Source organism: Pelodiscus sinensis, chromosome 5 (genome assembly GCF_052426305.1).
Source record: "Pelodiscus sinensis isolate ZL-2025 chromosome 5, ASM5242630v1, whole genome shotgun sequence".
Lineage (NCBI taxonomy): Eukaryota > Metazoa > Chordata > Testudines > Trionychidae > Pelodiscus > Pelodiscus sinensis.
The window spans coordinates 85,189,786-85,202,710 of NC_143056.1; positions in this window are offsets into that span (position 1 = coordinate 85,189,786).

Consider the following 12,925-nt stretch of genomic DNA (forward strand, 5'->3'; position numbering starts at 1 on the left):
AATGCTGCCTTTGGAAAAACCTCCCCCAGGAGACCAGGGAGAGGTAGAGCAATGCCGCAGCGAGAAAGTACGCTCCGCGTCTCCCTGGTCCGCTGGGGGTTCCCCCCAGCGGACCAGGGAGACGCGGAGTGGCTTTGCTCCCTGCAGCATTGCTCGGAGTCTCCCTGGTCTGCTGGGGGGGCAGCAGACGGGGGGGGGCGGCAGGGGGCCAGTAGACCAGGCAGACGCAGAGCAAATGTCCAGATCCAGATCCAGATCCAGATCCAACGGAGCAGATCCACAGCCGATAGCAGAGGATCCAGTGCAGCAAAAAGGAAAGAGCAGCTGTTGCTTTAAGGCAACAGAAGAGCCTCCGCCAATAGGCAGTCTCAAAGGACGTGCCTGGGCGGGGCCTGAACAGCTGATTGCAGATCAGCTGTAGAGCGGCCGGCAGAAAAACCGCGGTAGGGGTTTAAATCCCTTCCAGGCTAAAAAAAAGAAACCGCACACAACTGGAGCCTTTAAGGCTCCGGAGCGGTTTCCAAGGGGCCTAGAAATAAGGCTGTTGATTGCAGAGTTTTGGTGTCAGAAGCCCTAAAAAGGGCTGGATCAGACCGGGTCCCAGGGAGCAAAGGATTCGATCCCAGGCGGTTGCTTAATCAGGCGATCTTCAAACAGGACCCCGGGCGGATACTACACTCGAGCTTACCTCACCTTACGGCGCACACAGACGTACTCTCCCCCTCCCAAGACACCCCCCAGCGCGGGGGAATAGAAATTTTCTAAGTCCCGCCCGCTCGCTCACCGTCCGCCACCCTCTCCTGGCTCACGGCGACCGGAGCAAGACCGACCGACTCACCGACCCCGCGTGCCTCTTCCGGCCTACCCTCCCTCGCCCCAGGGAGGCCCAGGTGGTGGTGGGGCGCCGGGGTCCCTCTGGGCGGCGCCCAGCTCTCCTCCCTCCCTCCCTCCTGCCTTCCTCCCTTCCCGGCAGCCCCCGGGGCTCATCTGCAGACAGGCTCCGCCCCCTCTCCCCACAGTCTTTTTGTCTTTGCCTCTGCTCTTCCGAGCCCTCACTCCCGTTCCTGATTTAAAAAAAAAAAAAAAAAAAAAAAAATGAAAATGAAAATGAAAAAAAGCGGCGGCTTGCCAATGCTGCCTTTGGAAAAACCTCCCCCAGGAGACCAGGGAGAGGCAGAGCAATGCCGCAGCGAGAAAGTACGCTCCGCGTCTCCCTGGTCCGCTGGGGGTTCCCCCCAGCGGACCAGGGAGACGCGGAGTGGCTTTGCTCCCTGCAGCATTGCTCGGAGTCTCCCTGGTCTGCTGGGGGGGCAGCAGGGGGGGGGGGGGGGGCGGCAGGGGGCCAGTAGACCAGGCAGACGCAGAGCAAATGTCCAGATCCAGATCCAGATCCAGATCCAAGGGAGCAGATCCACAGCCGATAGCAGAGGATCCAGTGCAGCAAAAAGGAAAGAGCAGCTGTTGCTTTAAGGCAACAGAAGAGCCTCCGCCAATAGGCAGTCTCAAAGGACGTGCCTGGGCGGGGCCTGAACAGCTGATTGCAGATCAGCTGTAGAGCGGCCGGCAGAAAAACCGCGGTAGGGGTTTAAATCCCTTCCAGGCTAAAAAAAAGAAACCGCACACAACTGGAGCCTTTAAGGCTCCGGAGCGGTTTCCAAGGGGCCTAGAAATAAGGCTGTTGATTGCAGAGTTTTGGTGTCAGAAGCCCTAAAAAGGGCTGGATCAGACCGGGTCCCAGGGAGCAAAGGATTCGATCCCAGGCGGTTGCTTAATCAGGCGATCTTCAAACAGGACCCCGGGCGGATACTACACTCGAGCTTACCTCACCTTACGGCGCACACAGACGTACTCTCCCCCTCCCAAGACACCCCCCAGCGCGGGGGAATAGAAATTTTCTAAGTCCCGCCCGCTCGCTCACCGTCCGCCACCCTCTCCTGGCTCACGGCGACCGGAGCAAGACCGACCGACTCACCCACCCCGCGTGCCTCTTCCGGCCTACCCTCCCTCGCCCCAGGGAGGCCCAGGTGGTGGTGGGGCGCCGGGGTCCCTCTGGGCGGCGCCCAGCTCTCCTCCCTCCCTCCCTCCTGCCTTCCTCCCTTCCCGGCAGCCCCCGGGGCTCATCTGCAGACAGGCTCCGCCCCCTCTCCCCACAGTCTTTTTGTCTTTGCCTCTGCTCTTCCGAGCCCTCACTCCCGTTCCTGATTTAAAAAAAAAAAAAAAAAAAAAAGGAAAATGAAAATGAAAAAAAGCGGCGGCTTGCCAATGCTGCCTTTGGAAAAACCTCCCCCAGGAGACCAGGGAGAGGCAGAGCAATGCCGCAGCGAGAAAGTACGCTCCGCGTCTCCCTGGTCTGCTGGGGGTTCCCCCCAGCGGACCAGGGAGACGCGGAGTGGCTTTGCTCCCTGCAGCATTGCTCGGAGTCTCCCTGGTCTGCTGGGGGGGCAGCAGACGGGGGGGGGGGGCGGCAGGGGGCCAGTAGACCAGGCAGACGCAGAGCAAATGTCCAGATCCAGATCCAGATCCAGATCCAACGGAGCAGATCCACAGCCGATAGCAGAGGATCCAGTGCAGCAAAAAGGAAAGAGCAGCTGTTGCTTTAAGGCAACAGAAGAGCCTCCGCCAATAGGCAGTCTCAAAGGACGTGCCTGGGCGGGGCCTGAACAGCTGATTGCAGATCAGCTGTAGAGCGGCCGGCAGAAAAACCGCGGTAGGGGTTTAAATCCCTTCCAGGCTAAAAAAAAGAAACCGCACACAACTGGAGCCTTTAAGGCTCCGGAGCGGTTTCCAAGGGGCCTAGAAATAAGGCTGTTGATTGCAGAGTTTTGGTGTCAGAAGCCCTAAAAAGGGCTGGATCAGACCGGGTCCCAGGGAGCAAAGGATTCGATCCCAGGCGGTTGCTTAATCAGGCGATCTTCAAACAGGACCCCGGGCGGATACTACACTCGAGCTTACCTCACCTTACGGCGCACACAGACGTACTCTCCCCCTCCCAAGACACCCCCCAGCGCGGGGGGAATAGAAATTTTCTAAGTCCCGCCCGCTCGCTCACCGTCCGCCACCCTCTCCTGGCTCACGGCGACCGGAGCAAGACCGACCGACTCACCCACCCCGCGTGCCTCTTCCGGCCTACCCTCCCTCGCCCCAGGGAGGCCCAGGTGGTGGTGGGGCGCCGGGGTCCCTCTGGGCGGCGCCCAGCTCTCCTCCCTCCCTCCCTCCTGCCTTCCTCCCTTCCCGGCAGCCCCCGGGGCTCATCTGCAGACAGGCTCCGCCCCCTCTCCCCACAGTCTTTTTGTCTTTGCCTCTGCTCTTCCGAGCCCTCACTCCCGTTCCTGATTTAAAAAAAAAAAAAAAAGGAAAATGAAAATGAAAATGAAAAAAAGCGGCGGCTTGCCAATGCTGCCTTTGGAAAAACCTCCCCCAGGAGACCAGGGAGAGGCAGAGCAATGCCGCAGCGAGAAAGTACGCTCCGCGTCTCCCTGGTCCGCTGGGGGTTCCCCCCAGCGGACCAGGGAGACGCGGAGTGGCTTTGCTCCCTGCAGCATTGCTCGGAGTCTCCCTGGTCTGCTGGGGGGGCAGCAGACGGGGGGGGGGGGGCGGCAGGGGGCCAGTAGACCAGGCAGACGCAGAGCAAATGTCCAGATCCAGATCCAGATCCAGATCCAAGGGAGCAGATCCACAGCCGATAGCAGAGGATCCAGTGCAGCAAAAAGGAAAGAGCAGCTGTTCCTTTAAGGCAACAGAAGAGCCTCCGCCAATAGGCAGTCTCAAAGGACGTGCCTGGGCGGGGCCTGAACAGCTGATTGCAGATCAGCTGTAGAGCGGCCGGCAGAAAAACCGCGGTAGGGGTTTAAATCCCTTCCAGGCTAAAAAAAAGAAACCGCACACAACTGGAGCCTTTAAGGCTCCGGAGCGGTTTCCAAGGGGCCTAGAAATAAGGCTGTTGATTGCAGAGTTTTGGTGTCAGAAGCCCTAAAAAGGGCTGGATCAGACCGGGTCCCAGGGAGCAAAGGATTCGATCCCAGGCGGTTGCTTAATCAGGCGATCTTCAAACAGGACCCCGGGCGGATACTACACTCGAGCTTACCTCACCTTACGGCGCACACAGACGTACTCTCCCCCTCCCAAGACACCCCCCAGCGCGGGGGAATAGAAATTTTCTAAGTCCCGCCCGCTCGCTCACCGTCCGCCACCCTCTCCTGGCTCACGGCGACCGGAGCAAGACCGACCGACTCACCCACCCCGCGTGCCTCTTCCGGCCTACCCTCCCTCGCCCCAGGGAGGCCCAGGTGGTGGTGGGGCGCCGGGGTCCCTCTGGGCGGCGCCCAGCTCTCCTCCCTCCCTCCCTCCTGCCTTCCTCCCTTCCCGGCAGCCCCCGGGGCTCATCTGCAGACAGGCTCCGCCCCCTCTCCCCACAGTCTTTTTGTCTTTGCCTCTGCTCTTCCGAGCCCTCACTCCCGTTCCTGATTTAAAAAAAAAAAAAAAAAAAAAAAAACGGAAAATGAAAATGAAAAAAAGCGGCGGCTTGCCAATGCTGCCTTTGGAAAAACCTCCCCCAGGAGACCAGGGAGAGGTAGAGCAATGCCGCAGCGAGAAAGTACGCTCCGCGTCTCCCTGGTCCGCTGGGGGTTCCCCCCAGCGGACCAGGGAGACGCGGAGTGGCTTTGCTCCCTGCAGCATTGCTCGGAGTCTCCCTGGTCTGCTGGGGGGGCAGCAGACGGGGGGGGGCGGCAGGGGGCCAGTAGACCAGGCAGACGCAGAGCAAATGTCCAGATCCAGATCCAGATCCAGATCCAAGGGAGCAGATCCACAGCCGATAGCAGAGGATCCAGTGCAGCAAAAAGGAAAGAGCAGCTGTTGCATTAAGGCAACAGAAGAGCCTCCGCCAATAGGCAGTCTCAAAGGACGTGCCTGGGCGGGGCCTGAACAGCTGATTGCAGATCAGCTGTAGAGCGGCCGGCAGAAGAACCGCGGTAGGGGTTTAAATCCCTTCCAGGCTAAAAAAAAGAAACCGCACACAACTGGAGCCTTTAAGGCTCCGGAGCGGTTTCCAAGGGGCCTAGAAATAAGGCTGTTGATTGCAGAGTTTTGGTGTCAGAAGCCCTAAAAAGGGCTGGATCAGACCGGGTCCCAGGGAGCAAAGGATTCGATCCCAGGCGGTTGCTTAATCAGGCGATCTTCAAACAGGACCCCGGGCGGATACTACACTCGAGCTTACCTCACCTTACGGCGCACACAGACGTACTCTCCCCCTCCCAAGACACCCCCCAGCGCGGGGGAATAGAAATTTTCTAAGTCCCGCCCGCTCGCTCACCGTCCGCCACCCTCTCCTGGCTCACGGCGACCGGAGCAAGACCGACCGACTCACCCACCCCGCGTGCCTCTTCCGGCCTACCCTCCCTCGCCCCAGGGAGGCCCAGGTGGTGGTGGGGCGCCGGGGTCCCTCTGGGCGGCGCCCAGCTCTCCTCCCTCCCTCCCTCCTGCCTTCCTCCCTTCCCGGCAGCCCCCGGGGCTCATCTGCAGACAGGCTCCGCCCCCTCTCCCCACAGTCTTTTTGTCTTTGCCTCTGCTCTTCCGAGCCCTCACTCCCGTTCCTGATTTAAACAAAAAAAGGAAAATGAAAATGAAAAAAAGCGGCGGCTTGCCAATGCTGCCTTTGGAAAAACCTCCCCCAGGAGACCAGGGAGAGGCAGAGCAATGCCGCAGCGAGAAAGTACGCTCCGCGTCTCCCTGGTCCGCTGGGGGTTCCCCCCAGCGGACCAGGGAGACGCGGAGTGGCTTTGCTCCCTGCAGCATTGCTCGGAGTCTCCCTGGTCTGCTGGGGGGGCAGCAGACGGGGGGGGGGCGGCAGGGGGCCAGTAGACCAGGCAGACGCAGAGCAAATGTCCAGATCCAGATCCAGATCCAGATCCAACGGAGCAGATCCACAGCCGATAGCAGAGGATCCAGTGCAGCAAAAAGGAAAGAGCAGCTGTTGCTTTAAGGCAACAGAAGAGCCTCCGCCAATAGGCAGTCTCAAAGGACGTGCCTGGGCGGGGCCTGAACAGCTGATTGCAGATCAGCTGTAGAGCGGCCGGCAGAAAAACCGCGGTAGGGGTTTAAATCCCTTCCAGGCTAAAAAAAAGAAACCGCACACAACTGGAGCCTTTAAGGCTCCGGAGCGGTTTCCAAGGGGCCTAGAAATAAGGCTGTTGATTGCAGAGTTTTGGTGTCAGAAGCCCTAAAAAGGGCTGGATCAGACCGGGTCCCAGGGAGCAAAGGATTCGATCCCAGGCGGTTGCTTAATCAGGCGATCTTCAAACAGGACCCCGGGCGGATACTACACTCGAGCTTACCTCACCTTACGGCGCACACAGACGTACTCTCCCCCTCCCAAGACACCCCCCAGCGCGGGGGAATAGAAATTTTCTAAGTCCCGCCCGCTCGCTCACCGTCCGCCACCCTCTCCTGGCTCGCGGCGACCGGAGCAAGACCGACCGACTCACCCACCCCGCGTGCCTCTTCCGGCCTACCCTCCCTCGCCCCAGGGAGGCCCAGGTGGTGGTGGGGCGCCGGGGTCCCTCTGGGCGGCGCCCAGCTCTCCTCCCTCCCTCCCTCCTGCCTTCCTCCCTTCCCGGCAGCCCCCGGGGCTCATCTGCAGACAGGCTCCGCCCCCTCTCCCCACAGTCTTTTTGTCTTTGCCTCTGCTCTTCCGAGCCCTCACTCCCGTTCCTGATTTAAAAAAAAAAAAAAAAAAAAAAAAAAAAGGAAAATGAAAATGAAAATGAAAAAAAGCGGCGGCTTGCCAATGCTGCCTTTGGAAAAACCTCCCCCAGGAGACCAGGGAGAGGCAGAGCAATGCCGCAGCGAGAAAGTACGCTCCGCGTCTCCCTGGTCCGCTGGGGGTTCCCCCCAGCGGACCAGGGAGACGCGGAGTGGCTTTGCACCCTGCAGCATTGCTCGGAGTCTCCCTGGTCTGCTGGGGGGGCAGCAGACGGGGGGGGGGGGGGGCGGCAGGGGGCCAGTAGACCAGGCAGACGCAGAGCAAATGTCCAGATCCAGATCCAGATCCAGATCCAACGGAGCAGATCCACAGCCGATAGCAGAGGATCCAGTGCAGCAAAAAGGAAAGAGCAGCTGTTGCTTTAAGGCAACAGAAGAGCCTCCGCCAATAGGCAGTCTCAAAGGACGTGCCTGGGCGGGGCCTGAACAGCTGATTGCAGATCAGCTGTAGAGCGGCCGGCAGAAAAACCGCGGTAGGGGTTTAAATCCCTTCCAGGCTAAAAAAAAGAAACCGCACACAACTGGAGCCTTTAAGGCTCCGGAGCGGTTTCCAAGGGGCCTAGAAATAAGGCTGTTGATTGCAGAGTTTTGGTGTCAGAAGCCCTAAAAAGGGCTGGATCAGACCGGGTCCCAGGGAGCAAAGGATTCGATCCCAGGCGGTTGCTTAATCAGGCGATCTTCAAACAGGACCCCGGGCGGATACTACACTCGAGCTTACCTCACCTTACGGCGCACACAGACGTACTCTCCCCCTCCCAAGACACCCCCCAGCGCGGGGGAATAGAAATTTTCTAAGTCCCGCCCGCTCGCTCACCGTCCGCCACCCTCTCCTGGCTCACGGCGACCGGAGCAAGACCGACCGACTCACCCACCCCGCGTGCCTCTTCCGGCCAACCCTCCCTCGCCCCAGGGAGGCCCAGGTGGTGGTGGGGCGCCGGGGTCCCTCTGGGCGGCGCCCAGCTCTCCTCCCTCCCTCCCTCCTGCCTTCCTCCCTTCCCGGCAGCCCCCGGGGCTCATCTGCAGACAGGCTCCGCCCCCTCTCCCCACAGTCTTTTTGTCTTTGCCTCTGCTCTTCCGAGCCCTCACTCCCGTTCCTGATTTAAAAAAAAAAAAAAAAAAAAAAAAAAAAAGGAAAATGAAAATGAAAAAAAGCGGCGGCTTGCCAATGCTGCCTTTGGAAAAACCTCCCCCAGGAGACCAGGGAGAGGCAGAGCAATGCCGCAGCGAGAAAGTACGCTCCGCGTCTCCCTGGTCCGCTGGGGGTTCCCCCCAGCGGACCAGGGAGACGCGGAGTGGCTTTGCTCCCTGCAGCATTGCTCGGAGTCTCCCTGGTCTGCTGGGGGGGCAGCAGACGGGGGGGGGGGCGGCAGGGGGCCAGTAGACCAGGCAGACGCAGAGCAAATGTCCAGATCCAGATCCAGATCCAGATCCAACGGAGCAGATCCACAGCCGATAGCAGAGGATCCAGTGCAGCAAAAAGGAAAGAGCAGCTGTTGCTTTAAGGCAACAGAAGAGCCTCCGCCAATAGGCAGTCTCAAAGGACGTGCCTGGGCGGGGCCTGAACAGCTGATTGCAGATCAGCTGTAGAGCGGCCGGCAGAAAAACCGCGGTAGGGGTTTAAATCCCTTCCAGGCTAAAAAAAAGAAACCGCACACAACTGGAGCCTTTAAGGCTCCGGAGCGGTTTCCAAGGGGCCTAGAAATAAGGCTGTTGATTGCAGAGTTTTGGTGTCAGAAGCCCTAAAAAGGGCTGGATCAGACCGGATCCCAGGGAGCAAAGGATTCGATCCCAGGCGGTTGCTTAATCAGGCGATCTTCAAACAGGACCCCGGGCGGATACTACACTCGAGCTTACCTCACCTTACGGCGCACACAGACGTACTCTCCCCCTCCCAAGACACCCCCCAGCGCGGGGGAATAGAAATTTTCTAAGTCCCGCCCGCTCGCTCACCGTCCGCCACCCTCTCCTGGCTCACGGCGACCGGAGCAAGACCGACCGACTCACCCACCCCGCGTGCCTCTTCCGGCCTACCCTCCCTCGCCCCAGGGAGGCCCAGGTGGTGGTGGGGCGCCGGGGTCCCTCTGGGCGGCGCCCAGCTCTCCTCCCTCCCTCCCTCCTGCCTTCCTCCCTTCCCGGCAGCCCCCGGGGCTCATCTGCAGACAGGCTCCGCCCCCTCTCCCCACAGTCTTTTTGTCTTTGCCTCTGCTCTTCCGAGCCCTCACTCCCGTTCCTGATTTAAAAAAAAAAAAAAAAAAAAAAAAAAGGAAAATGAAAATGAAAAAAAGCGGCGGCTTGCCAATGCTGCCTTTGGAAAAACCTCCCCCAGGAGACCAGGGAGAGGCAGAGCAATGCCGCAGCGAGAAAGTACGCTCCGCGTCTCCCTGGTCCGCTGGGGGTTCCCCCCAGCGGACCAGGGAGACGCGGAGTGGCTTTGCTCCCTGCAGCATTGCTCGGAGTCTCCCTGGTCTGCTGGGGGGGCAGCAGACGGGGGGGGGGGGGGGCGGCAGGGGGCCAGTAGACCATGCAGACGCAGAGCAAATGTCCAGATCCAGATCCAGATCCAGATCCAACGGAGCAGATCCACAGCCGATAGCAGAGGATCCAGTGCAGCAAAAAGGAAAGAGCAGCTGTTGCTTTAAGGCAACAGAAGAGCCTCCGCCAATAGGCAGTCTCAAAGGACGTGCCTGGGCGGGGCCTGAACAGCTGATTGCAGATCAGCTGTAGAGCGGCCGGCAGAAAAACCGCGGTAGGGGTTTAAATCCCTTCCAGGCTAAAAAAAAGAAACCGCACACAACTGGAGCCTTTAAGGCTCCGGAGCGGTTTCCAAGGGGCCTAGAAATAAGGCTGTTGATTGCAGAGTTTTGGTGTCAGAAGCCCTAAAAAGGGCTGGATCAGACCGGGTCCCAGGGAGCAAAGGATTCGATCCCAGGCGGTTGCTTAATCAGGCGATCTTCAAACAGGACCCCGGGCGGATACTACACTCGAGCTTACCTCACCTTACGGCGCACACAGACGTACTCTCCCCCTCCCAAGACACCCCCCAGCGCGGGGAATAGAAATTTTCTAAGTCCCGCCCGCTCGCTCACCGTCCGCCACCCTCTCCTGGCTCACGGCGACCGGAGCAAGACCGACCGACTCACCCACCCCGCGTGCCTCTTCCGGCCTACCCTCCCTCGCCCCAGGGAGGCCCAGGTGGTGGTGGGGCGCCGGGGTCCCTCTGGGCGGCGCCCAGCTCTCCTCCCTCCCTCCCTCCTGCCTTCCTCCCTTCCCGGCAGCCCCCGGGGCTCATCTGCAGACAGGCTCCGCCCCCTCTCCCCACAGTCTTTTTGTCTTTGCCTCTGCTCTTCCGAGCCCTCACTCCCGTTCCTGATTTAAAAAAAAAAAAAAAAAAAAAAAAAAAAAGGAAAATGAAAATGAAAAAAAGCGGCGGCTTGCCAATGCTGCCTTTGGAAAAACCTCCCCCAGGAGACCAGGGAGAGGCAGAGCAATGCCGCAGCGAGAAAGTACGCTCCGCGTCTCCCTGGTCCGCTGGGGGTTCCCCCCAGCGGACCAGGGAGACGCGGAGTGGCTTTGCTCCCTGCAGCATTGCTCGGAGTCTCCCTGGTCTGCTGGGGGGGGCAGCAGACGGGGGGGGGGGGCGGCAGGGGGCCAGTAGACCAGGCAGACGCAGAGCAAATGTCCAGATCCAGATCCAGATCCAGATCCAACGGAGCAGATCCACAGCCGATAGCAGAGGATCCAGTGCAGCAAAAAGGAAAGAGCAGCTGTTGCTTTAAGGCAACAGAAGAGCCTCCGCCAATAGGCAGTCTCAAAGGACGTGCCTGGGCGGGGCCTGAACAGCTGATTGCAGATCAGCTGTAGAGCGGCCGGCAGAAAAACCGCGGTAGGGGTTTAAATCCCTTCCAGGCTAAAAAAAAGAAACCGCACACAACTGGAGCCTTTAAGGCTCCGGAGCGGTTTCCAAGGGGCCTAGAAATAAGGCTGTTGATTGCAGAGTTTTGGTGTCAGAAGCCCTAAAAAGGGCTGGATCAGACCGGGTCCCAGGGAGCAAAGGATTCGATCCCAGGCGGTCGCTTAATCAGGCGATCTTCAAACAGGACCCCGGGCGGATACTACACTCGAGCTTACCTCACCTTACGGCGCACACAGACGTACTCTCCCCCTCCCAAGACACCCCCCAGCGCGGGGGAATAGAAATTTTCTAAGTCCCGCCCGCTCGCTCACCGTCCGCCACCCTCTCCTGGCTCACGGCGACCGGAGCAAGACCGACCGACTCACCCACCCCGCGTGCCTCTTCCGGCCTACCCTCCCTCGCCCCAGGGAGGCCCAGGTGGTGGTGGGGCGCCGGGGTCCCTCTGGGCGGCGCCCAGCTCTCCTCCCTTCCTCCCTCCTGCCTTCCTCCCTTCCCGGCAGCCCCCGGGGCTCATCTGCAGACAGGCTCCGCCCCCTCTCCCCACAGTCTTTTTGTCTTTGCCTCTGCTCTTCCGAGCCCTCACTCCCGTTCCTGATTTAAAAAAAAAAAAAAAGGAAAATGAAAATGAAAAAAAGCGGCGGCTTGCCAATGCTGCCTTTGGAAAAACCTCCCCCAGGAGACCAGGGAGAGGCAGAGCAATGCCGCAGCGAGAAAGTACGCTCCGCGTCTCCCTGGTCCGCTGGGGGTTCCCCCCAGCGGACCAGGGAGACGCGGAGTGGCTTTGCTCCCTGCAGCATTGCTCGGAGTCTCCCTGGTCTGCTGGGGGGGGGCCAGTAGACCAGGCAGACGCAGAGCAAATGTCCAGATCCAGATCCAGATCCAGATCCAAGGGAGCAGATCCACAGCCGATAGCAGAGGATCCAGTGCAGCAAAAAGGAAAGAGCAGCTGTTGCTTTAAGGCAACAGAAGAGCCTCCGCCAATAGGCAGTCTCAAAGGACGTGCCTGGGCGGGGCCTGAACAGCTGATTGCAGATCAGCTGTAGAGCGGCCGGCAGAAAAACCGCGGTAGGGGTTTAAATCCCTTCCAGGCTAAAAAAAAGAAACCGCACACAACTGGAGCCTTTAAGGCTCCGGAGCGGTTTCCAAGGGGCCTAGAAATAAGGCTGTTGATTGCAGAGTTTTGGTGTCAGAAGCCCTAAAAAGGGCTGGATCAGACCGGGTCCCAGGGAGCAAAGGATTCGATCCCAGGCAGTTGCTTAATCAGGCGATCTTCAAACAGGACCCCGGGCGGATACTACACTCGAGCTTACCTCACCTTACGGCGCACACAGACGTACTCTCCCCCTCCCAAGACACCCCCCAGCGCGGGGGAATAGAAATTTTCTAAGTCCCGCCCGCTCGCTCACCGTCCGCCACCCTCTCCTGGCTCACGGCGACCGGAGCAAGACCGACCGACTCACCCACCCCGCGTGCCTCTTCCGGCCTACCCTCGCTCGCCCCAGGGAGGCCCAGGTGGTGGTGGGGCGCCGGGGTCCCTCTGGGCGGCGCCCAGCTCTCCTCCCTCCCTCCCTCCTGCCTTCCTCCCTTCCCGGCAGCCCCCGGGGCTCATCTGCAGACAGGCTCCGCCCCCTCTCCCCACAGTCTTTTTGTCTTTGCCTCTGCTCTTCCGAGCCCTCACTCTCGTTCCTGATTTTAAAAAAAAAAAAAAAAAAGGAAAATGAAAATGAAAAAAAGCGGCGGCTTGCCAATGCTGCCTTTGGAAAAACCTCCCCCAGGAGACCAGGGAGAGGCAGAGCAATGCCGCAGCGAGAAAGTACGCTCCGCGTCTCCCTGGTCCGCTGGGGGTTCCCCCCAGCGGACCAGGGAGACGCGGAGTGGCTTTGCTCCCTGCAGCATTGCTCGGAGTCTCCCTGGTCTGCTGGGGGGGCAGCAGACGGGGGGGGGGGGGGCGGCAGGGGGCCAGTAGACCAGGCAGACGCAGAGCAAATGTCCAGATCCAGATCCAGATCCAGATCCAACGGAGCAGATCCACAGCCGATAGCAGAGGATCCAGTGCAGCAAAAGGAAAGAGCAGCTGTTGCTTTAAGGCAACAGAAGAGCCTCCGCCAATAGGCAGTCTCAAAGGACGTGCCTGGGCGGGGCCTGAACAGCTGATTGCAGATCAGCTGTAGAGCGGCCGGCAGAAAAACCGCGGTAGGGGTTTAAATCCCTTCCAGGCTAAAAAAAAGAAACCGCACACAACTGGAGCCTTTA